Consider the following 27,613-nt stretch of genomic DNA (forward strand, 5'->3'; position numbering starts at 1 on the left):
ATCCCTCGCCCCAACCCTCACCCCTTATCCCTTCACCCCTCAACCCTCATCCCTTCACCCCTCGACCCTCAACCCTCATCCCTTCCTCCCTCCCTCGATCCGTCCTTTATGAATCATCCTGGTTCACCTCCGTCGATATTATTTGCTTACAGCACCCCTTTTCGCTTCCTCCTGCCACAACTACTGTAGCTCCCTCGACTCGCCTGCTTCTTTCCATTCATTCAACCTTTATTTACATCTCAAGGTATCATTGAGGGCATGCCCTCATCTTCAGTGACATTGACTGACTGTATCAACTGCTTTGCCACAGTGAACAATTTTCATTGCAATCGCTTCATATCTATTCATTGCTTCGGGAAGCCTGGTTTTCCTCATCATTAGTTGATATGTAAGGAAGCCACAGAGCTCCCTCCTTTCTTACCCCCTCCATTTTGTATTGTATGAATACCCCATTGGCTGTTTATGTATCTATATGATTGGTTGTCTTATGTGTTTTATTGTTTACAAAAATGTAATGACCTTATGACCTTATATAAGGTTCTTTGTGATGTTTTGTATGGTGGAGGCCACATGCCAAATCAAACTTGCGCTCACACTCTATGAACGCTTCCACCATTATTGTAAAGGCTGTTTCTGCAAAGATGTGAATATAACATGTGGGGGTAAAAATGAGCAGTGGCCCCTTGTTGACCCTACCATTCTTCCTACTTTCTACGCATTGTGTATGTATCTATGTTGCCTTTAAAAACCAACCAAGAACAGAGTACACAGTAAGCTACATGTGCCAGTTTAATAAAGTTTTCCTCTAGTCCCAGAAACCAACCTGTCCACAGGTTAGCTGTGTGTTAGTTTGTGGCAACTTGATTTAATGCACATTTATCAGGATTACATAAAAAGTAAGAAACAATAAAATGAGATTTTAACTCAGGACAAGCTGGGGTTGGGGCCTCTGGAGGTCTAGTGCAATGAGGTCTAGTGCTGTATTTACACAGTGATATCTGATGGCGTGCAAACACACAAGCACCATGTCTGCTTGTGTGAATGGACGTCTGTGCAGGTGCACATACAGTCATGTGCATGTGTGAGAGCTCAGACAAACACACACCCAGGAGTCAAACCCATTCTTTCTGTCAGGGAAACCTCATAAATCTTTCAGGCCTCTCCCTCTGGCCCATGTTCACACTTCTGTAGGTCAAATCAGACATGAGAATCACAGGTGACCTCAGCACACAGAGGCCAGGGAACACACTAATACACTTCCACTTGCTTGTGCACCCTCACACACACACACTATAATGACCGCCTAGATGCCTAAATAGTGACGTCACACTTCTGCCTTTGGAAAGTCTGAGTTTTGAATGGAGAAGACACTTGGCCGAGCCTTTGTCACTAATTTTGTGTTTTAAGTCTTTTTTTGAGTGCTGAAACTATGGCCTGTATCACAACAATGTCTGCAACAACTACAGTTAAAGTATGAAGCTTTTAGTCTGGTGTTCATCCCTTCTTCTCTAATGACTCCCCAGAGATCATCCATATCTCTACAACACACACACATATACGCACACATGAAAAATAACATTAGTCAGTTGAAGCTGACACAAGGAGGCATCCTGTGCTGATTATTTAGCATTTTAAAGCTGACCTTTTTCATGACTATAAAAATAACTAAGTGTATCTCCCTCCCTGAATTATATGTTCTCAAGTTTCTTAAGAAGTTGATACTGACAACAGTCATCATCATCACCACTGCCATATAAGGATGCATATGCATGGAATCAAGTCAAAATGTCATATTATGTTGAATAAAATCTCATACACAGATTAATCTTCCCACAAACACCTACTGACAAAATTTTACAAAAACATAAAATAAGGCTGAGCGATATGGAAAAATCAGCATCACCATGAATAATGTTTGTTGATTTCAAGTGGAATCATATATAATATGATGGATGATATTGCTCTCATGTCTGTGTGTCTATTAGCCTAGCTTAGCATAAACATTTTATAGTTTTGTCATTATTTAAATGATTAATATTTTTATTGTTTCACCTCACATTTCACACATGCACACATAGTAACCTGAGCTCTATGAGCATTGGTGGAGCCCTCCAACAGGCTCTGGAGGACAGAGCACTCTCAACTGCTGCTAACACTATATTAGACCTTAGAACGTCCCTCTGCATCAGTCTTCAGTGACTTTAATTAAGACAAAATCTTGCATCAGGATTATGACATACACAGGCTTAATATAGAATCAATAAAACTACATCATGTCCATTATGTTGTATGTATACACAGGAGATGGACCACACTAACTAGATCCAATTTTTAATAAAAGGATCCTGTCAGCCAATACACTGAGCTGACACTAGTGAATACTCACAGCTATAGTGTTCTTCTTTTCATAATTGATGAGTTCTTCAGTTCTGCCACATGTTCAAATGACCAAAATATTTCAAAGTCAAAGTAACATTATAATCAGCATGTTGCCCTTTTGCCCTTGGGAGTGCTGCTGTGCTCATATTATCTTTAAATTACTGTTTCAGATGCTTCATTCAGTAGTGCATAATTCACTAGGAAACTATGCCAGAGGACTCTCAAATTGGCCCAAATGAAAGTATGCAACAAGAAATTGGGGCCATATTTTTGTGATGCGAACCAACAGTAATTTTATCTAAAGATGAAATATGTCATACTTTTACTGCCCCACAGCACCAAATTATTATAATGTACATATGTGAGGAAGGATAACAGTTTTTTTTAACACAACCAATGGTATAGTGATTTAAAAGCAAAAACTTCAGTAGCTTCGGTATAACACTAGAACCACTAGGGCTTACTATATACCTAAAACTGCCAATTGGTAAAAATTTAGCCATGTAGCTGGCATTTCTAATACTAAAAAATGTACTTTGTCATTGTATTAAGGCATTGTCTTCACAAAGGAATGTATAAAGTCACAAATTTAGTTTCATCATAAGCTGTGTTTTGTTTTATAATCTAAATATCTTTAAGAATGAAATAAAATGACACTGAAAATGGGTATTAAAGGGAAATATTTGCATATATGGGTAGTGTGATATTGTAATAAAACAACATTCATCACATAATGAGACAACCCAGTTATTCAAATTACCACAGTAGCCTAAATACTCCAAATGGACAATAATTAGCCATAATAATAACAATAAACAACCACCAAATTTATGGGTAATTTAATACTGCAACAAAATGGACATGACAAAGTCAAGCTCACAATTTCAGCTGATCAATTATTAATTCAGGCATTTCAACAATGTGTGAATAAAAGAACATCACCAATAAACTTGAGGTAACCATTAAACTTTTTTTTCATTTATAACATCATAACGCAAATATATATTTCTCTTTTGGTTCCATTCATGAAAACAGAGTAAGGCAACTGGCGAATTAGGCTAAATAACCTATAAACAATAAACAGTAACATGGCAAAACAACAATGAATGAATAATCAGTGAACTAAAAATAGGTTTTACACACAATGAACGTTTGTGAGTAGGCTCAATCATCATTTGAACACTATGACCCAGACACACTTTGAGCAGATATTCAGAACCTTGACTGTGCGTTTTCCACAGACAGCTTTAAACATTTAAACATGGAAATAAATGCATTTCATGAACAGGTTAATTTTACTCAGTGGAGGTTATATGTATAAATGCCTGTGTTTTTAATTCGGAATCATCTTCACTATTTTTAAAAATAGGGGGTGCTTCACAACATTATTTTAGGAAAAGTATATTACTGGAGGGCATGAATATTTTATTAAACCATAGTAACATGCAATTTAAAAACTGCCCTATGGCGGTTCTAGTATTACAGTCACTTGTGGGTTTACTTTTGCTTTCGCCAGTTACTGAAGCCAAAACATCCCAATTTGATCAAAGACATCTGGGTAGACCTTAAGTGGACTGAGCCAGCGGCATCACCATGGCTGCTGTTAATAGACTGAGAAATCTGTCAATATAACACTCAAGTCAGAAAATCTCAGCTGGTTACTGTAGTTTTTAACATTACCCAAACAGAAGAAAATAGAGCATTTGTTGTGGATTAACTGAAAATAGTCCCCAATTGTTGTTGTAATGAGTATATCTGGCAGCAGGACAGTGTGTGTGGGATTGAGCCAAAATTAACTAGTGTGTGTGTTCATGGTAAAGAAGGAACATGTTACCCAGTGCAGCAGTGTGACGATAGACAGTTTTTAAAAAAGTCAAGCTCAGCGTTTTTTATTCCACGTGTTTGTAGCCAGGTTAAAAATACCATATATTGTTATAAAGTTTATGTTAAGATAATATTAAATAATTAAGATTAAACGATACATCATAAATATGGTTAAAAACAGCTATTTCCTAAAAGATTAAAAGGTTCAGTGGAATAAATAAGTTTAAAAATATGCAGATGTGTAGTTATAAATATTCGTTTTATTTTGAAGAGTTCATGGTAGTAAAAGGAAGTAGTATTCCAGAGTAAATTTAATACTGGTCATTCATTGGTTGAAGTGGGTGGAGCTCACTAGGTGTATATAAAGAGAGAGAGAGGAAGTAGAGTGTGAGTAAAAGTCATGTAACTTGACGGACTCAGTAGCGATGTATGCGCAGTGTTTACAAACAAATGTGTAGCTGGTGTCTGAGATTATCTACCCGACAGTCTATGCCAGGATACTCATGCTACATATTTTCTGGGAGCAGCTGAAGATACTTCTACTCAAAGTTTGTTGCACAGTTGTTCACGTTTGTTTGTTTATTAGCTCATTAGCCGAACGTGTGTCGTTAGCATTCATTAGCACAGTGAATGAACTCATAGCCACTATAACTAACACACGAGTGATTTATTAGCATTCATTAGCACAGTGAATGGACTTATAGCCACTGTGTAGCTAACCCAGTTTATGCTAAAGGCTTTAGTTCGTCATTTTCGACGTGGAAACCCTGAGGATTTATCGGACAGTGCTATGAGCTACTAAGTCAACGCTCAGAGAGACTTTTCACTACATGGGCCGGACCCGCCATCTTTGGACTTCAGCGTGTATCCTGTTTCTTCCCGGAGACCGAGGCTGGTATAAACTACATCCTGTTCCTTCCCGGAGAATGTGAGGCTGGTATAAACTGTATCCTGTTCCCTCCCGGAGACTGTGAGGCTGGCATAAACTTCTGATTGGAGTCAAGCTTCATGACCAAGGTACCACATTTTATTTTGTTGCTCTTTGAGTGAAGCGGCCAAATAGTTTTGGGCCTCTCCGTTCACAAGCATCGAATCACGCCTGCGACGGAGGTTTTATTTTATTTTTTTTTAATACCTGCTGGCTTGTGTGTGATGTGTGTGCTTGGTGAATGTGGGCCCACAAATTTTGATATATATTTAGCCCAGAGGTTATCTAAATTTCACTTTGTTTATTGTTTATATTTGAAGAGAGTTACTCAGTTATTGAAAAAGATTAAATATTATTTCATTGTTTATATGGGAAATTTGCAAAAGTAAAAAAGAGAAGTTCATTATTTCTAATTCCAGTGTGATGTCTGGTCATTTCTTTAACTAGAGGTATTTAACAGTGGACATCAGTGACAGCGATATTTAAAGGAGTGATACACCTATTTCATTGTAGTAGTCTAATTCATCAAGTAGATTACAGTGCATAGATTTAATACAAGGGTTAAATAAAAGTGAGCATAATAAGTGTAGTACAGTTCAGTAGCAGTGAATAAAGGGACCCAAGACAAATACAGGATAACATCAAAATATTATTTATTGTACATTAAGTTAGTTGATTTAAAGAACTCAGGGCCCTTCCCTGTTTAGACTAGGGATTGGTGAGCTACATGTTATTAAACCATGTCAAAACCTGGGACCTACATTACCCACAGTGCAAGTCAACCACTCACAGTTCAGTCAGAGGTTTGGGTGTATTATGCCAGTAGTGGCTAATGTAGCCTGGTGCAGCTAGCCTCCAGCAGAGATGAGGAGCTACAGAGGTCTGGTAACCTCATTTCTCTCTAACTCCACGTAGATTTGATTCATTTTCAAACTTGTAGTCAACCACAACTGACTCAAGTGACATCACTTGAGACAATTTATTAGATTTTGCACAGCTCCCTCTGTGGACACAAAAGGCTTTGCACTACTTTTTTTCAGATATGCAGTAGCACTCCAGATGCATTACACTCATTCATGACTAAAACTGTGTGTACACACTAAGCTAGAAACATACACCTTCTTATTGTCAGATTTATAGAGCCGTGCATATGCACGGTTCTGTTTTATAAATGTCAGTCATTGTGGAACACTCACATGCATGAGCCTTATTTAGCTACTCCAACAAGTACCCATAAACGGATGAAGACATGCCCTTAACCAGCAGATTGGTGGAGCAGGCAGCACATTGATATGCAGTCTTTACATTTGGCAATGAAACAAACATGAAAGTTCTGTTACACTGATTGTGTTGCAGTGGTGAGGTTCTCCAACAGCCGTAATCATCAGTGCTGTAAGTTAACAAACTAAACTAACAATGTTTCAATACATTTAGATTCCATGTCTTTCCTTATTTTTTTCATCTCCACCTCATGATATAACTCGCAGCTGGCTCTAGAAAAATGTGTACACCTGTACTGAAGTCTCCTTGAGGAGTGCACATTCTGTTTTTATAAATACCAGTTTATGTGTGGGAAATGGCACATGATTGGTTAATGTGCAGTCACACTTGTCCGTTAGCTTCTCCACTAGTTTTTGGACAATAATGGAGCTCTATGGCACTGCAGAATAAAATAATTTGGCTTTTGATATACAGACAATACATGTTTGTAGAATCATTGTTGGTTTGGCTCTTTTCATGAAATTTGTTGAAATAAGATAAAGATACTGAGATATTAAAGGATAAATATGATCTGGACAAGTCTGCTTGATGGATACTTATGTATGTGCTGTATTTGTATCTGAGATCCAAACTACATTTTGAGACCAAAGGCTTCATGATGTTAGTTGATGCTGTTAAGAACATTTTTTTTTAAAATCAGCATGTAGTGGCCATTAGAGGAACTACTACATATTATCATTCCAATCTAGTACCTGTCATCTTCAATGTGTCCAGTGTGAAGACGAGTCCAAAGTAACGTCTGCTGTGTCAATGCCAGAAACATTTCCAGCATGTTCAGGCGTGTCCTAGGTTGTACGGTGCTCGTTAATGAGACCTAATGAGCCAGTCGCCTAACGAGGGTTAACGAGCTGGACGACCCTAACAAGGTCCGACACATGCTGATGTGACAGAATGTTTCTACAGATTAACGGTCCTGTTGACAGGGAGGAGGCTGGAGGAAGTATGGAGGTGTTCTACCTGAAAAACACAGAAGAATTCTCATTTAGCTTGGACCAGGGACACATACTTTTGCTGTTCTAGCTGTCCTAAACACATAGTCATAGGTAGGTCTCTTCTCTAGTAATACAGGAAGAGTTTGATGCTGCTGGTTACACGGCATGTTTGCAAAAAAAATAAATAAATAAAAGAACGGTAACAGTGAGGTGAATGTCAGGAGGAGGGCCACCCACAGAACCTCATAGGAAACAAATACAACACACACTGCTCAACTGATAGGTTTGACATTACGGGCAGTGCGGCGCAAGAACACACTCGAAATTGTCCTGCATCTTCAACAGCACAATAACGCAATAATGTGACCGCAGAGTATCATCCATAGGAAAATGCGTGGGGGCCGGGGGAAAACACTTCTCATTAACCTCTGGCTGGTGCGGAGGGAGCGAGGAGCAGTAGAGTGACTCAGCTTTAATATTAAAGAGACTTTACCCCTCTGGTTGTTATTATGAAATACAGTATCCACAGTCGCAGCAGCTCTCCTGGGCGACGGCGTTTTTTTAATAACGCCTTACATTTACTCTTGTCTTGTGCACAATATAAACAGATTCCAGACCAGACCGGCAGAGACGTGTCAGAGCTGCTGGGAGGATAGTGAAGTAAATGATGAGAGGAACTCTACATGTGTTTGCTGTGTTAGCCCATGATTACATTGGTCACTTGTTGTGTATGGCTACTATTACAGCAGTGCATTATTTTTACAATTTCAATAGCTTACTCACAGCAGGGCCATGTCTCCACAAATCTACGCATCTGAACTTTAAGATGTGAGGTTCAGTATGTCTCATCTTAAGCAGGTATTGTGTTTTGGTAAGCAGTTAGTCTCTTACAGTTTCACACTAAACCATTAGACTGACTCCTTAAAGTGAGAGTAACTTTTGGAGGAAGAAATAATCCTCTATACATGATAAATTGAATCCATAAGTAATCAGACACACCCTTGTTCATTAATACACTCTGGGATTTGGCTGCTACGGCCGTAGTTGGTCTGATATGACCAAAAGCATATGATGGCCAGTGGTAGCTAATGTTTAAAGCTGCAAACTGTTGAGCTATATTTTAGCATGTTGCAGTTCAAAACATTTTAATGGTTTTATCACAAAAGTAAAACAAGGAGGAAACACCATAAATTGCCAGGAGACATGTTTTCACATTCCAGTCCTTAAATAATACTACTGACTGGAATGTCTTTAACCCTATGAACATTCATGTATAGGCATGGTATAGTCACTGTCATGTCAAGTTAGGCTTTTCAGAAATGCATCATTTGATATGCAGGTACTACTATGCATGCTCTAGGAGACTTTTTATTGAAAAAAAAAAATGTTGAAATGTTCTAATTTTTTGTCTTTACGTCCAGAAGTTTTCGATCCAGCACAAACATCCATCAATGAATGGATAGGGTAGATCTTCAGGGTTCCAGGGATATAAGAACCGTGTTGATGGAAGATTCTGAGCCTCAGTAATGTCAAAAAAAATGTATTGATAGTGCCAAACGGACACTTTTGATCACTCTGATTGTTGCTGCTGATTGCAATTGTTCTGTTTCAGCCAGCAAGACATCACTCTGACTGATATCAAGCTGTGATGTAAACAATTTTTTTTGACATTGTGGTGAATCTGCTCCACAACGTTACATGTTTTTTACTTCTCAACACGCACAGTTCACTCACAGGCATGAATGTCGCCGTAAGAAATAAAATAATAAAAAATAAATCTGATGAAACAAGATTTGAAATTATAAATAACATCTTTTTTTATATGATTTCAAAGTGGATTTACTGATGCCATCTTTGTAAAAAATCAGCTGAACCTACTCTTACAGTGTGTGTATGATGTCTCTGTGTTCTGGTTATGACTTTGAGATTACGGGGTATAAATTTTAATGCAAATTGCATCGTTCTGGTACAAGAGTTTAAGCAACTGACTCAAGAGAATCTTAGGAAATGAAAGGTGCCATTATTCTGCAATTGCCACTTGTGGCCAGAACACCCACTGTTCATTAAAAGTTAAATAGTCTCACTTTAAGTAGGTGTCTTTCTTTAGTGACTACATTTTGGGGGAAACAATATCTTTTCCACAGATGCATTAAAGATCCCCTCCAGTCATGTTTTAATACATATAAAGGCTTCAACTTTCCACATCGCACGCCTTAACTCAGATTTAAGGTGAGCACAGAGAAACTTTCCTCCTTCAGCAGATGAATGTGAAAACAAACTCTGCACATACATCATTCTGCAACAGCGAAGAGAACAACATCCAACTGATGGAACAAGAAGAAAAACATGTTTTTGAGCGGAAAACCCAAATTATAATGAGAGCGAGGAACTACTCATTAAAATCAAATCTTCAAGCTGAAGTGACTGTGGTAAGTGAATGAGCTTGTTGAAAGACAGTGAAAGGCAAACAGTCAAAATGTGATAAGACTGTTGCAGATGGATGGCTGCTGAGCTTTTAAAGGGGACTTATCATGCTCGTTTCTCTATATTTTTATTCTGGGACTGCATTAAAGTAGCAGTCAGAGGCCATGCATGACATCACAGGGTTATTGACCACAGTGTGTCTTTAATGTGTGATGCGATCTCTTAGTTTCAAGTATTTTTTTGTCAGATTACATATTCCGTGATAATTGAGCTATTTTTTATTTACAGTTTTTTTGTAATTGCCACACACACTTTTTGCAAATAACTACACACAGTTATCTACATTAGACACATCATTCAAAATTAAAAGCCTGTGTGTATTGTTTGCTAAACACTGCCAATGAAATACCACACTCAATGATAAATCACCTGCACTCAGAATGCACATGTGAAAACACCTGTAACCATTTAGATCACTTAGAAATCAGAGCTTGAACACTGTAAATAGGATTAAAGTTTGATCTTTGATGTGCACAACAATGGAGACCAATTTTGGAGTGAGTTAGAGGAAGAGGTGTTCGAGTAAGAGGAGGATGAGGACTAGGAAGACAAGGAAGAGGAGGAGGAGGAGAAGGAGGTTACAGAGGACGAAATAGGAGAACTGTCACAGATGAGATCCAGGCCACTTTGGTCGACCATGTAATCAACCATGGGTTGAGTCTACAGGAGGCTGTCAGAGGGTCCAGCCTACACTGTAGCAGGTGTCATCTGGACATTTTGAAATGAGAACAGGTAGAAATCCTACCCTCTCTATGATTTTACAGTATTTCATAAGAAGGAGATCTTAGACTCTAAACATTTGCATTCTGTTTTTGCAGAATTGCAAGGTGACCCCCTACAGGAAGAAATCACCTGTTCACACAAGAACAGAAACAACACATCATAAACATGGTCGTTGCAAACAACTGCAACAGCACATCATCACTGACAACACAATATTCAACAACATAAACAGGGTAAGTTTATCCACATTGGGCTGTTCACTGAAGCAGCATCAACTTCAGATGAAACAGCTGCACATCCAAGACGAGATGGACTGTAATTACAATATACTGTACTTAGTTTACAGTACAGTAACTATGTTCATGTCATCTTCAGTTAAATTCATTGCCACTGATACTGTTATGAGTACATGAGTATTGAGAATATTTACATAGTCTATATTTACAGCATGCTGCAGATGAAAATGCCAAAGACTCTAGATAATGATATTTTATACTTAGCACATCAGTATGCAGTTGAGACACACAAAGAGCTATTTATTTGGTGTTTGTGTTTCAATTTGTGATGCAAAATACCATTTTAGTAGAGTTTATGTAGTTAGTGAGTTTTGACAAAGAAGGCCCTAGTTTCAGAAACTGGGTTTTAACGATAGTGAAAAACTGTAATTGCACAGGTTAAAATTGTGTTGGGCAGCTTGTGATAATTCGGACTACTTTTTGTACCATTTGGGCAGTTTCCACCCATGAAAAGTTTGGCGATATTCCAATAAATCAGCCCCACCACACATCTGAGTAGCTGAGATTGACAGCGCACTGAGTTCAGTGGGCTCAGCTCATAATCAAATGTCATTTCAGTTTATGAAACAACTATTTATTCCAATTATTACTCTGTCATTGTTTTGTGATAAAACACACATTTTGTTCATATGTGTGAAAACTTTTAACGTTTACTGTAACATTATCTAAAACGACTATTTTAGACAATTATTATTTTATATATTTTCTATTATAAAAATTACAGGGGTAAAGCTTTGCTAATTATACTGACGAAACAGAAGCCCGGATGCAGTAGGACAGGAGGATTACGGCGTTTTCTCTGGAAAAAGACTGCCGTCACATTAAACACTATAGACCAGGATCAGAATCATTTGACACTACAGTGAAAAACTTCAGTTAATGATATCTTCAGTTACTGTTTGAACACCCACCACAGACCTCCAGCGTTTATTTTTCACTCACTTGTATAACCCTCATGATATTTCCTGCATTGGCTCTGAACATTGTGACTGAGCTTGATCATGGTTTTGTATATCTGTTAAATATGAATGTTTCTGGCTGCCATTACAATTCCACCTAAAACACAATTGCTAATGCAAAATCATGACATATGAGCATAATTGAGCCTGAAATTGGGTTGGCAGTAATATGACTGGATGTGAAGTTGTTTGAACCCTCCTCATTCAGCAGCAATGTTGTAAGGGTTCTACTAAGTGAAGCCTATTTTCTTGATACTAAAGACTTCACAATATCCGCTTCACCTCTCTTGATGTCATTTAAAGCCGTCAATTACATTGCAACCATTGCGCCAGGTCCCCCCTGTAGGAGATCTATTCACACATTATCATATTCACTTGACAGTCCTGTATGTCATATATTGTGAGATGAAACCCACAAAGTGGCCTCCTACACTCGATGATTGAAGACGCTATCTCTACCATTCAATCTTGCTTCTCTCTGCTGTTATGTTTGATGAATAGCTGGCTTGACATACAGTTCCTCAGATCTCATTTGGATTGTAGCCTGTAGCTAGAGGGCCTGGCGCCATTACACTCTGACACACACACACACACACACACATGCAGAGACAAACATATAATCAAATGTCTTTAGACAAGCACACAAACACATATTTAACACCCATTTGCATCACTCAAAGTATAATTTAGGTCATCCTCATCAGACTTTACATTCTGTCTTTCTCTCTGCCTCCCTCTCCGTGTCTGTCTGTCTCTGGAGAACCATTGTATTGCACCAGACTAGAAAAACCAGGCAGGTCATGCATTACAGTGCGTCAATGCAAACCAAGGGATATTCTCAAGTCAAACTCGGAAACGGAGCTAGAGACGAAGCTCTGCTGTTGTGATGACAACAGCAAACTGCAGACGACATTAACGGCTGTTTTTCTGCGAACCGGCACTCTCTTATTACTCATAAAGTGAGTCCCTCCTCCTTACATACCCCCATTTGTGTGATAACAGTCATAAAACTCAGTGTCGGCCCTGTGGATGTGATGGAGCGCATTGAATGCCGGTATCGTTCTCCTCCGAAGTTTTCTCATCTCCACAGCCCACGCAGCTATGCTGATTATACAGCAACATAACAGATGTTCATTTTACTCGCCTCTCCCACACACAGCAATGCCAGCCACATGCACTTCCTCACCGAAACAACCCCTGCACTGAGAGATCACTAGCTGTTGACTGACTTTGTGTGCAAGATTAGTAAGTGATGCGAGTGTGTGTGTGTGTGTGTGTCTGGGAGACAGTGTCACAGAAAATGTGTGTAGGAGGATAGACAGTGTCTTGTGAAACTGAAGGAAATATGACTTTGGTGTGTGTGAGTGTCAGGGACCAAGCAGTAAGGCTCAAGAACATCAGGTCTGTAAAGCAAAAAATAGTTATTCATTTACAACTTAATTTCAACTTAAATTTTTTTTTTTAAACCCTCCTGTTGTCCTCGGGTCAATTTTGACCCAGGAGGACAACAGGTGTCATTATGTCCTGACTAAACTTTTACATATACCAGTCTGCCATAATCTATCAACATATTTTCCTCTGATCTCAACTATAGTTAAAATGATTAATAATTTCTTAGTCAGGATACTGTTTTGAAACCATGTCAATTTTTCTGATGACAGCACATAATGACACCTGTTGTCCTCCCGGGTCAAAATTGACCCGAGGAGGGTTAAATACAAAAATAGGGAAACTAGAGAAAAGTCATTTCAAAACAAGGGCCCTTTAACTCAAATTGAGGTCAACTAAGCAACCTATACTGAACTCAACATAACTTACCTAACAAATTACACAAAAGTAGGGATTATATACACACAGGCTCACCTACACAGACACACAAGGGGGGTTGGAATAAAAAATAAACTCTATATAACAAATTAACCTTAATACATACAAAGAAACTATTTACAACCAACCATAATTAAGTTTAACTGGATCCCTCTGGCACATCCAGTTGTCCTCTCCCACTTCCTGTCTGCCACAGTAGAAGAGGCCATCTTTACTGGCGCTGCTTCTTTTGGCCAGGGGAGGACTTGCCAGGTCCATGAAAAAGAAAATGGTAGAACATAATTTAAAGCAAGAAATGTTAATGACGTGTTAATGGGTGTTAACCAAAATGTGTGTGCTCAAATTAAAAAACAAATTATAAAATGTGTGCTATATGAAAACAAAAGGCTATGTGTACTGTCATTGAACTGAAATGTTTGTATGTTAACGGTGACGGCATGTGTGAGTGATGGACTAACTTTTATCATCCAGGTAAGTTCACTGCAAACAAGCTGTACTTTTGCAACACTTTTCAGACAAACACACATGGGCATTGACACTGGAGGCTGACTATCGATCCACTGAAGCAGTTGTGGGTTTTGCACCTCACTAAAGAGCAATCTGACATTAGTTGTTGAAGGAGAGAAGCATATTATACTCCCTTACTTTCACCAACCTCATTTTCAAAAGCAATCCTGGAGTTATAGTGAGCAGTCCTCTCAATCTATGTGACCGCCTGAAAAATCACTTCATGTATGTGTGTGGGGTCTTGGATGGATCAATAAAGTTGGACAAATCTGATCTGTTGTCATTTAAAGTGTCTCCACATCACCAAGAAGTAAGTGTCTCCCTCTCAGACAATATGTATATGAACTGTCCACAATTTGAATAAAAAAAACATGATACATATATGTTTATAATGATACAATATTCTGCTTTCAATGTGATTCCATTCAGATTTGAATGCACTTGTGCAGAGGGATGTGTGTATGTGCTGGAAGCAATAGCGATTCACCCTATCTATTAGCATTAGCGATTCACAGGTTAATATTAGCATTAGCAATTAATGTGTAATTCACAGTCTAATGTGTTAATAGCATTAATGGCCATTCTGAGTCAGTAAAGCCTGTGAAATGTTTAGTTTGTGTACACCCACCACATTAATAAGTTAGTTCTTTCAGTTTTGTTAATAGCATTTTACTGTGTCGTGTAGGTAATCTATGTTCAGGGTGTGTAAGAGTGAGAATACTGCTAGCATACAAGCAGTTAGACAGCCAAGCTAAACCTGTGAGCCTGTAGAGATGTAGGCTGGAAAATGAGGTTTACTGTACTAAGCAGCCAGCAGGTATGAAGGGTAACAGGGCTAGTTAGACTGTCTAGGTCATCCTGTAAAAGAGTTTTACTCATGCAAATGAGAACATATGTTGTATGGAAACAAGTTTTCCATCTGTGTAAACGGATTCATGCAAAACAAGGGGGCGCCATCATGAAATCAAAAAAATCTAAAATTGTATTTCTCCTTTTTAGTTTTTGCTTTTCCTCAAATTAGAATACAGGAAAAGTGAGAGAGAGCAGATATGTTGCTGGAGATACTTTAGCTGTTTGCATGCAAACATGCACTTTTGCATGATTTATCTTCAATGTGTAATTGAAAATAAGTCATCGTGTATCATGGTTGCAGGATGGAAAGTGTGTTTTTTTTAGATTGACATGCGCCGTTCAGTTATGGCTACTTAGGTTAAGAAAATGTTATCACAATAATTTAAGTTAAATTTAAGTTATTCAATGAAATAGAATTTTTCTATCAAGTTATACTACAAAAATATTGCATTATTATGAATTATTTGCATCTTATGTTGATCTATCCTTTCCTTATTAGTGTTAATGTATGTGTAACAGGCGGAGGCACCGGTGAAGTCATATATAAATAAATAAATGCTTCAAAAAAAAAAAAAAAGGAAAAATGAAACACATCACCAAGGGCAGATTCTCCCAGGCAAAAATAAACAGCTGTTCCTCATTGTCAAGGAGAATCAGAGGAACGTGTTGCCCGTAAGCAGCATTATGTTGTTATTTCAACAACATGCAGTAAATCATTTCCTCAATGGGAGGAGGTAACATCCTTTCAGTCTCAATTGTTTTGAGATACCTCACATTGCTGGCATCAGTGGCTTTGATTAGTTACATTGTTCAGCACTAAAATCATATATCAGAGAGAGATTTATAAATTATTATATTGAACAAAGGCGGACAAAGAAGACTGATGTTACATGCTCTCTGTCCTTCTCCTAGTTAGAAATTTACAGCAACAAAACAACCTAAAATTTTAGTCAGATGATATTTGCTACGTAGTATGTGACCTTTCAGGGGGGAGCGAGGACAGTGTGCACGGTGCAGCATGGATAGTGAAGTGCATTTCAGCAGTGCTGGTAGTCAGAGCTCACCAGCCTTGAGCAGCTACTGTCGGACGCCCTGTGTCGGCACTGGAAAAACAGTCCAGGAGAGCTTTGACAGTCACAAGTAGGGCTGCTCAATTGAGATCATGATTATTTAAGACGATATCTCAGTGACTTTGGAAGCATCATGCATTTATCATGATGCTATCTATCTATATATATATGCATATGATGGCTAAGGTAAACCATGCTGCAGAGAGAGGAAGCGTGGCTCTGAGTGGCTGGATGAAAGGAGAGATCATTACACAGAGGGAAACATCCTCATATCTAAAATAACAGCATCCAAAGTCTGACTGAAACTAAAACAAAGTAGCCTGTAGATGTCTCAATATGTCAGTTCCCACCGATGAACATTTGACTGTTCATTACATTCAGACACGTTCACGCTGTGAGGAAGACTCCGCTGTGCGCTGTCCAGCTGCTCAGACACACCATGCGCTGGATTTGTAACACAAGACAAAGCGAGAGCATCACTGTGAAACGGAATGCGGCACAATAATCGTTTTATCTCGATTATCTTGTTTTCATAATAGTAGGAAGCCAAAATCGTAATTGAAAATAAAAATTTGATTAATCAAGCAGCCCTAGTCACAAGAAACACATTTATGGCCCTTTGACAGAGTTTCTGTGTGGGTGTTGTAGCTGAGCTAGCTGCTCTGCTGCAAAAGGCTCTTCAGTTGAGTTAAGTTAACGTCACTGTTCATAAGTCCTAAATATCTGGTGAAGATCAGAATGTAGTACAAGCATCATTGTGCCCATGTATTCTGTTTACTGCCACAGAGGAGAAATAAATCTCTTGTTGCTTGCTAACATTACCAGCAGCTGTATTACCATTCAGGTCAGTCATTTATGGCCACAGCTCACTACAAGATAACATCTACAGTCATTATATTCTCCATGGAGATAAGCAGGTTAGCCAGTGGTCCAAAGTGAAGGAGGCCTTGTATAATAATGTCAGAATAACCATGGCTTCATATGCTTAAAACTATACTTCAGTTCTTTTCATGTATAATTTTTCATGGGAGCTGTGCTTTTAAGTTGAAAATGTCCTGGAATTCACAAAAATGACAGCAAGCTCCAAAACGTCCCTTTAGGATGCATCAGGACGTGCAACTCAGACAGCACACATTGAAGCTGGCATGCAGCTTGTCTAGTGGAGCCCTCACTTTGCAACCTTTCAGAGAGATGTATATACAGTAAATAGATTCAAATAACACCTCCCAGCAGCCACAGACTTGTAGTATAGAGGCAGGTCAAGTATATGGCCAGTGCTGCTCTCCAGCAGAGCTTGTTCCATTAACCCACAGCAGAGTGCAGACAGTTAAGGAGACAATAGACCCTGCAGCCCAGCACATGGGAAACTCGATAACACCAGGGAGACACAAAGCCAACCATCGATCCAGCAGGAAGCCCAAGACTAAGCTTTACTCCCACCTGGACTTGTCACAGTGACAGTGTCAGCAGCTGAAACTCTCCCCTGTGGTCCGTATGCCCAAGACAACACAGCAGATGGTGATAAAGTTAAATCTCTAATGGCTTCGGAGGAAGATTGTCTTGAAGGTGTGGGTATTGCTCCATCATTCCCAAAACAATGAAATGATTTACCCTTAAATCCATCTCCTTTAAGAACAAGATAGAAGCTTAAATTTGAAAACACAGATATTTGCTTGCCAAACTGTGAAATATCTTAATGATTTATAGCTTGGCTGAAAACAGTCGACTTGGCTGGTGAGACTGGCTACATTTCACTGTTGCTGTGTTGTTGTACCTTCAGTTTTGGTCGTTTCAACATGTGAGAAGAAGCCTGACCTGACTTGTTGAATGAATAAAAAAAAAAAAAAAAACGTTTATTCTCTCCCATGTAACAAAAAAAACAAGTGTCTCAAAAAGAAATTAATATAAGCAAATCAAACTTCACTGGCTTAACTCAGGATAACTCAAATTTAGGCATGATCACGTGCACACAGCTACACAGACTTCCTCTCATTTTGATTCTCTCTTCAACCAACGACTTGCCCCTTAAATAGGTCCTTCAATCTATCTCGGCAGAACCATATTTCTTGCAGGGGTGTCCTTTCCCTTCAACCAACTGGCAACTAAGTAAAATAAATCCTCCCATACTTAGTCTAACCCATGACATCACTATAGTGATGTCAGAGACAGCTTAAAAGCAGGAAGTCACTGGGTGACGCCCTCGTTGTCTCCTGGAAATGTTATGTGAGTGAGTATGGTAACACAAGCTAATCTATAACTCAAGAAACTCAGGACTCGCATTAATAAACAATAAGTAAACTTAAATACTTACATATAAATGTAACACAAACAAAAGCCAGAATAGTAGACAAAAGACAAAAGTATGGAAAGAAATACGAAGTGTAATTGGGACAAATGGTGTGCTCTCACCCACTTTGTCACAACATTTTCTTTTTTAATGGTTAATATTTTATTGATATGCATTTTATGTGTAACAAACAATAAAACAAATTAATTAATCGGTTAAAAAATGTAAAACTATTATTATATTTAATACTTTAATACTTTATATTTAAAGCTTTACATAAGAACAAAACATACAGCAGCGATACAACAGAAAAAATGATGGGTTACACTGAGAGGTGCTTCTTATATTTTGCCCATCCCATTCACATTAATTTTAATATTAGAGAGACCTCTCAGTATAACCCTATACAGCTCAACAGCAAACTACAGCCTCCATTACCAGAAAATGAGTCAACACCTCTCCAAAACAGATTAGAATAAAAAAACAAATATAGAAACTTCATGAAAGGAAGATTCATTGCACACTGCATTGCTTAATAATTATTGCTATGACAAGTCCACCTAAAAAATAATATTATATTCTGTTTTCTTTAATAATTCATGTATCTGTTTGGGAGTTACAAACCATCCAGTTAAAAATGGAGTTACAACAACACAGTGTCAGTGAATGTTGCACACATGCACATTCATATAAATATGTATGATTCCATGTCAGTGTCCCCTATGATAAATCCCATTCCATTTAGTTGGATTATATTATAGTATTATTGACTTAAATCACATTTTGTGAATGCTATACTGTAATATTGTTGTATTCATGTTGTTTTATGTTGTTGATATGCAGGCACTCTGCATCACTAATCGATGATATACAGCCTTGAATGGCACATACATGTATAATTGCTTCAATAATGTAACCAAATTAATGTTCAATATTCAAAGAAAAAAATCCAGAAATCCACCCTGTCAGTTTCTAAATATAATCTGCTCCCAGTTATTAACCTGAGCAACTATAGTCAGCAAAACAATAACAAAATACAAGTTGGCAAAATCATAATCAGTGTGCTATCCAGTCCAATGCATATGTCATTCCAGTGCTCCTCTGCTGGACGCTACATCTACAGTATAACTGCATTGTTACTGTGTGATAACAATGCACTTTTTCAAGGATACAAGCTTTTCACCTGACAGCAATCATTTGTGTCCCATGCCCTGTACGTGGATGCAATGGAAGCCTTATTGTTTTCATATAACAGCATGTGTGCATATCTCAGTCCAATGACAGTACTATTATGTTAGGTCATACTCAATCACACCAAAACCAGTGTCCTCTGAGGCAAGGGCACAGTGATGGAATGTGATGGAAAGTGATGGACGAGAGGAGAAACAGCAAGTGACACCAAGATCTATTTTCTGAGCATACAGAAATTGTATGTGAGCAAGAATTCATTCAATGTGTGTTATCACAATATACTATAGGCACCATGCACTCTGTGTTTACTAAGCAGTGTTTACCAAATGCTGCTACTTTAAGTCTAACAATACAAAATCTTTCCAGGGAATAACCTGCTTGTCATCCCTTCAGTGAGGAGTGAAAAATGTTGCCGCACCATCTCTCACTGAAAAGCAACCGCGGGGAGTTTATCGGACTTACTGAAAGTGAACTGAGAACACCCTCTGAATTGCAGGAGCGCAGCAGCTTTTTGAACGGGGGGGGGGAAGTGAAGATTGTTTAAACTGTTGTGTATTTCAGAAAAAAGCAGGCACAATGCTGCCTTTTCTTGACATTCCATTAAAGAGGCTGGTTGCAGCTTCCACGAGGAGGGGAACAGGGCTGGGCTGCAAGAACAGAGAGCAGGAAGGGGGGGGTTGGAGGGGTGAGGAGGAGGTATGATGGAGATAGAGACTTGGCTTGAGTCATACTGCCATCTAGTGTCAGCTCAGGCATCAACAGGTGCTGTCCATTGTGGTGAGCATGCACACAAAAATAGATTTGGCTATTAGTCCTCTGGGACCAATCATCATATTCTGTGCAGAGGAATGCATCTTGAGCAGCTACAATATGAAGACCGCTGCTGTTCAGCTAAAGGCCAGGCCATCCAGATTTGGGAAAACACATGTGCAGATATATCAGATGAGTCCAACTGCAGGATTCAAAGCTGGCTCACGACCTCTCCCATGTGCACGAGCAATACCAACCACACTCATACAGACAGCTCAGCCCCTGCAGGTTAAGCCTAATAGATTGTAGAGCTAATTCATTCCTACTTCAGTTTAACTGCTAAACCAATATATGAGCTTGTGAGAGGCCAGGGGCTATCTGTAGTGCAGTTCATAGAGAGAAATGTTTGCATCTGTTGCCTGTTGTGAAGACTTATGGTGACCTAAAGTAAGTCATGTCCTATAGGGGATACCATTGAGATATACAGTATGATGTTTGTTGTCTGTAGTATGATGCTTATATGAAACAGAGAAGATCAATCCATGCTTTGCTGTCAGGATGATATATTGATAGTTATTTTATTGAATATTGGATATGAGCCAGTCAGTGCTGTCCATCTCTACTTCTTCCCAGGAGAATCTGATATGACATTTGATTTCTTTCTTTTATTTATTAGTTTACAGTTATTGTATTTTTGTGTTTTTGCTCTGCTGGAGGCGGGGCCTTTTTTTGGTCTGGTGGTCAGTCCGACATTTTTGTTTAAAGGACAACTGGCCGGATTGCAATAAAGTAAAATATGGATATGCATGGTCAACAGAGGCGACTCTGACCCCCTGATCTTTTCTCTAGTAGTAATAATCAGTTTGACGTTTCTCTATAACACAGTGGTTCATTACAGGGCGTCTTGAAAGCTAAAGACCAAATATCCATTCAATTCATTCTGGATATTTATGGTACCCAGTGGATGAATACTGTACTTTTCCTCTTGCACCAACCAAGCCAAAAATTCACTTGCATGCAAGAAGTATTCCAATGAGTACAGTGCAATTTAACATTCATGCTCTACTGAGGATGAACCATTTCCATTTTGGACACATGAGCTTTCCTCTTGTGGCACACTCAGGACAAAATGTCAACTTGGCAAGTGAGGCATCAAAAAGTGGAGAGTAGAAGCAGACAGGAAGGGAGAAAATGTGAGGTGAGGTTAAAGTTCAACAGATCTTTTTCACCAAAGATATTTTGACTTGCAGTGCAATGCGGCAATTAATAATATTACAATTACTTTATCACAAATACATTGTCATAATTGCTAGAGCAGAGCCATTATTAAAGGGCAGGACCATTATTTTTTGTTTTAATATTTTGATTTTATATCATTCTGTAGTAGTGTAAAATTCTAATTTTGGTCAAAGTTGATTTATTTTAGAGTCAAAATGCCATTTTCCCTAAGCTCTTCTAAAAACCTTTTCCCACAACGACCTGACATAGCTTCCTGTGTGACGTTGCTACATATAAACCAATATAAATCCCCAAGTCCACCTAGCCAGTAGCTACAGAGACACTGCTGCTCCACTAAACATGCTAACAGACGCACACAGATAGAGCACTCACTATTGCTGCTGGCATCAGCGCTCTAACCCACGTCACTGCTTTTTGCTAACGGCTGAGTGTGTGTTTCCATTTGAACAATCTGGAAAAAAATGCAGATCAAGTCGTCCTTTAATGTTACTAGTTATGTTTTCCCACAAAAGTCATTTGGGAACACTAAAGAAAGAAGAGTGCTCTGCTACTGTAGCAAGATTATCAAAATTCCGGTTAGCGCGATTTGTTCAACCAATTTCAATATACTGTAAAGTATGTGGTGAAAGATTGTGGACTCAGAAGAAAAACTTGTTACACTTATCAGGAAAACTTGTCAGCAAAATCCAAAATATAAAGAGGCTTATCTTGCTCTCAAGTTCACTTTCAATGCACAAAGAGAGCCATATGCCTTTTATGTACAAAAAAATTTGGCAGAGTAAGTTTTCATTTGCACACCAGCAACTAATAAGAAACATGAATGAAATAGGAACATGCAGCTCACGGTCTTGATAATGTTATTTTAAAATGTTCAGTTTCCAAAGGGGGCAATGACAGAAAAAGCTCGAACCATTAATCTGACATGCAGAATGTTATGAAGTTTGCTAAGCACCTTTATAATCCCATTGACTAAGCCTTTTTTGGTGTTCAAGTTTTTATTGATTTAAAGGACAAGGCTACATGGAAAAACATATATTTTTACCTCATTTTGAGGGTTTGGGGGTTTTGACATTATCATCTTTCATCATTCTATAAACTCTTATTGGAAGTATGATAATATCAATGTAATATTCTGCATTGTGTAAACTCTCTCTTTGCTTCTTTAACATGTTTATCACATTATTCTGCCAAAAATGTTCAGCTATTTAACCCAGCTAACCCTAGACAAATTTAATTAGTCTTGATTTCACTGGAGAGTTTTAATGTCTGCTTCTTCACCCTGACTGAATATTTTTGGCTTGAAAAATGTCCGGTTTCAGCATATTGTATGTAGCTGCAATATATCAGCACCTTCAGCAGAAATTCCATTCTGGTAAACGCAGCTGTTATCAGTCCTTTGCGTGCCCAGCGTCTCATTGCTCTGAAATAGATCACAGCAGTTCAGCCCCAAAACATACACTTATCCACAGACACACACACACACACACACATGCACTCATCGCCATCAGTCTTTTTGACTGGAGGGCCTGTGTTTTTCTGAGGTCATGGAAGATCAATGTTGACTCCATGGCGTAATCATCTGAGGAATAAGATTAGCATATCTTAGCGCCGATTGAGTTGTCTCACTGGCTGCAGTGGGGAGGGGTGATTAAGGATTGATTGTCCCAGCAGGAGCAGTTGTGAAATTCAGGAGACAAGGATGGAGGATAGAGGAAAAAACAGAGCAGAAAGACAAAGAGAGGAGAAATAGTTTTATGTGAATGTGGAGAAGTTATTTTTCTTCCATATTAGGGTTGGGTCAGTTTCCAGTTTTGCCAGTCTGGTCCAGTGTACTAGCTTAAAGCGGTTTGATTTTATGCGAATTGACTGAACTGGCATTTGTCATTATGAGACGTCTAAAGCATCTCACATGGAGACTCCGACGCTGACAGGCTGGCTGCTGCTGTCCACCCCAGCTGGACATCAAAGACGAGCTGGAGGGTTTAGGCTAACCTGGGCTAATGGTGCAGATCTCAACAACCGTCATTTCTACCGTTTATGACGACATTCCTCTCACCAATGTAATAGCTGACGTCAGGGAACACAGTGACATCCCTGAAAAGAAGTCAGACCAGGCAAGAAACACGAGCAACAAAGTTTGGATTATAATTCTCTTGTTCACCTCAACCAAACTTATTTGGAAGAGAAAACAGAGTTTTGTTTACAACCTGTGATTGTCTGACTGCTTGTGTTTCTTTCCCCAGCAGACTTCTTTTCAGGCCTCCCTGGAAAAACAAAACACTTTAGTTGTTTCACTGAATGCCTGATAGCAGCGTATACTTACTTTAGAAGTAAGGCCGTGTGAATTATGACCGTTAAAGGTCAAAAAGTCCGCAGAGGGAGGAGATCAGGTTGGATGGATGGAGACCAACTGTCAACGTTGGTTTATTTCAACCATAACCACAACCATGTCCCTAACTTTAACTGATTGGTTCTTATTTTAACCATGACAACAGTATTTTTTTGCCTAAACCTCACTGAAAAATATCCATAGTAGTAGGAGATGAGAAAACACTTATATTAATCATTTGTGTAACACTTCTGAAAGGCAATGACAATCCCAGACAATGAATCCTGCTGTTGGCAAGGATTCAGACCAAAAACTGTCCTGCATTAAAACAATGCAAGGGGCTGTGTTGGTGGGGGCATGTTGTTAAAGGTACCAGTGAGCCAATGAAATACAATCCAGGAAGTCCAGTTGGAGCGACAGATTAATGGATTTAAAGGCTTATCAGAAAACAAAACACCAAAACACTGCACGGCGGTTTAAGTCAGTTAGTGGTTAGTCACAGATAGGATTTCACAACTCTGGTGTGATAACTCTCATGTTATAACATTGGTAACTCTTTTGTTATTTGTTGCAACAATTTGTTATTTGACCATAATCAACACAGCAAAGCAAAACGTCAGAGTAAAAGACAAATAGAGCAGCAACAGAGAGAAAAATGCCCCCATTTAACATGTAATCCACATCACAATTGACGTCTCAGATATGATTAAGTAATACATATTATTTATAAATATATGTAGATTTAGCAATACTGAGAGGTCAGCCATGTAAAAGTAATCTCTGACCACTTTTGTGTCATTATGTCATTGTGGGAGCTACAAAAAAATGAATCTAGCATCATATTCCAAAGCAAGTCAGCCACAATCATACACTCTTATTTTATACACTTCCATTATCTCAATGTGGTTCCCAACTCCAATATTGTATCTTTTTTTTTTTTTTTTACATATTTTATAAAAGGCTGCTAGTGCCACTTTTTTTCTACCAAAATTTGATTATTTTAATTGTGAAGGTATTTCCTCAGAATCATGTCTGAGAGACACATCACATGACATTCATGAGCACAGGGATTTTGCCAGTTGTCATGTAATTGTACAGGAGATGAGCCAAATGAAAGCTGGCTCTTTATTTTTCTACACTGTTCACAGTATTAAGCCAGTAATTAATACAGATCTGTCGGGGTTATAATAGTCTGTAAAGTTCCTCTGATGTACAGTATGAAAAATAATTGTTTGACCAAGCGCAGTACTGTGGGGCATTACACATACAGCAGCTTTGGGACAGGGCAGCTTTTAGCAATGTCACTATATTCTAAGATCTCAGCAGTGAACTTTGTGAATAACTGATAGGAAGGATGGCCAGAATGATAATAGGACCCACATTCTAACCAAGCTGAATTATCCCTTAATTATATTTCAGTGAAAACCAATACCAGAGTGAAAGTATTTTGTGGACAATTTCACAATGACAAACAGCAAAAAGAGATACATTTCAATAAAAAAATGATAAATCACATTAAATCAACCCCTTAGGGCCCCTGATCCCCAGGTTGAGAATCACTGAGGTCAATCGGACTTTGTAAAAACACACCTACCATCACAGATCAAAATACTACATATTTCTATTTTAGGGTGGATTTCTCCTGCTTTACCCACTTGGAGTGTAGGTGTCGACAACAAATTGGGAATTCTCTACAAACTTGTTCCAACCCTCACTCTTTATTGTCTGGGTGTTTGTTCATAAATATTCACAAATACCAACCTCTGACTTTAACTGTCATAGGGGACAACAAAGGGCTCATCCACGTTCTGTGCCAGTTGCTGTCAGAGAATATAAAGAGCCCATTACTGTGTCTGTTTGAGTAGCTGTGAATATCATAACAAAGTCCTCTATGCCACCTCTGAGTGCGTTCTGTGGCTCTCCAGTGGGCTAAAGGTTACATCACGTTCATTTATTGCAGCCATTACCTGCACATTCGCACATGCTCTCTCCAGATGCCGTTACATTTGGTTCAGATCATCAGAGTGTGACTGACAGATGCCAGGAGTGATTAGATCCAGCGGATTAAGGTGGGTGCTCGCTGCCTGAAATACACCTCTGCAGCTCTCAGATGTCAGCCATGGAATGAGAGAGACACTCCAAATGAGAGAACAGCTCAGGCTAATATCCCATTACAAATGCTGTTTACTCCGGGTGTCTGGATTTAGCTCGGCTGCCCACGACTGTGTCTGGCCAGACTGTTGGAGGGAAGGAGCACTGCCAGAAAGATTTCCCTTGAAACCTAAGGAGACATTCCCAACATTGGAAGCAGAATGCTCCATATCTCATCCAGCCAATTCCCTGTCAGTCATGTCTGAAATCTTTCTCCTAACGCAGTCTGAGAGGCAGTCACACAGTAGCGCCTCCTGTTGCTGGGGAGTGGCAAAGTGCCACAGCGGCTCACCTGGCAGCCAACAAAACAGCAGATAACATTCATTAGTGAGTCATCTGTCCTTGTGTTTTTGGATGGCTTTGTCTTCTTTATGGATGAAAGTGAAAACTCTCCAACTGAGTTTTTCATTAAGAGAATATAACACTTTTGGATGGCGAACAGTCTTTGAGTGCATGGTGATTATTCCCCTGAAAAATGCTTTCCACTTCCACTGATATCCTGTGACAACACCACCTCCACGCTGCACATCCACATGTTCAAACATTTACAGTATAACAGTGAATGACTGTGGAGTAATTACAGTGTAGCATCATAACACAGATCCATCACTATTATGAAGTCTCGTCTCCCTGCTGGAAGCTGACAATCACAAGGTTAAAACCAACATTTTTGATCATCACTACATTTACTGTAAGACTTGACAAACAATACTCCAGTCGACATATCAAACTTTCACTGAACATTTTGCCGCAGTATAGCCACTGGTATTTTCTCTCAGATCTGGTATGCTGCCAGTGTAAGTGTTGAATCTATTTCATATTGGTGTGGTTATTAAAATCAAAAATCATCTTGGAAGCATGAATGTGCATAGAAAATTCTGACAAGATTATGACCTGATGGTGGTGCTAGAGGAAAGGTCAGGAGGTTTGTCAGGATCCATCATTTTAAGATATCTTGTCACAGACCATGAAAAATTTTCATCACTAAAAACATCACTAATAACACGAGATTCATCCTTTGATAACGCATATGTAACAAATTTCATGGCATCTGGCCAACAGCTGTGCATACACTGTATCTTCCTCTAGACTAGGTGTGACCCAAGACCATCCTAGTACAATATCACAGTCCTGAGTAACCACCGTGCATCATTATTTGGACATGTTAGTCACAGAACGGCTCGTAAAATTAGTTCAATATAGTATATGATGTATATGATGTTCCTCCCTCACCACTACTTAGCATCACTGCTGCCACTGATGGCTGGAAGAGCCAAAGTCATGACATCACGTCTAGGCTAGTTTTTTTACCACTTGCTTCAACATTTCTTTCATCTGTCTCAGAATATGGAAAGTAAACCTCAGGAATATGCTTGATTTTTTCAGAGACAAATTGGCATCTACTACAGCACATGCTGTCAGAAGTTGAAACCCTTGTGTTTTGAAGTAATGGATGTTTAAGTAAAGCAACAATTACTTTATGAGCCGACAAATTAACTAAAGCTCAAAATTTACCAGCGCAGCAGCGTGGGTACTCAGGTCATTGTAACGTGGTTTCATCCATATCCATCTGCAGATATTGCAGCTCTTTCTCCTGCTGTTAT

This window comes from Thunnus maccoyii, chromosome 10 (assembly GCF_910596095.1).
Source record: "Thunnus maccoyii chromosome 10, fThuMac1.1, whole genome shotgun sequence".
In the NCBI taxonomy this organism is placed as follows: domain Eukaryota; kingdom Metazoa; phylum Chordata; class Actinopteri; order Scombriformes; family Scombridae; genus Thunnus; species Thunnus maccoyii.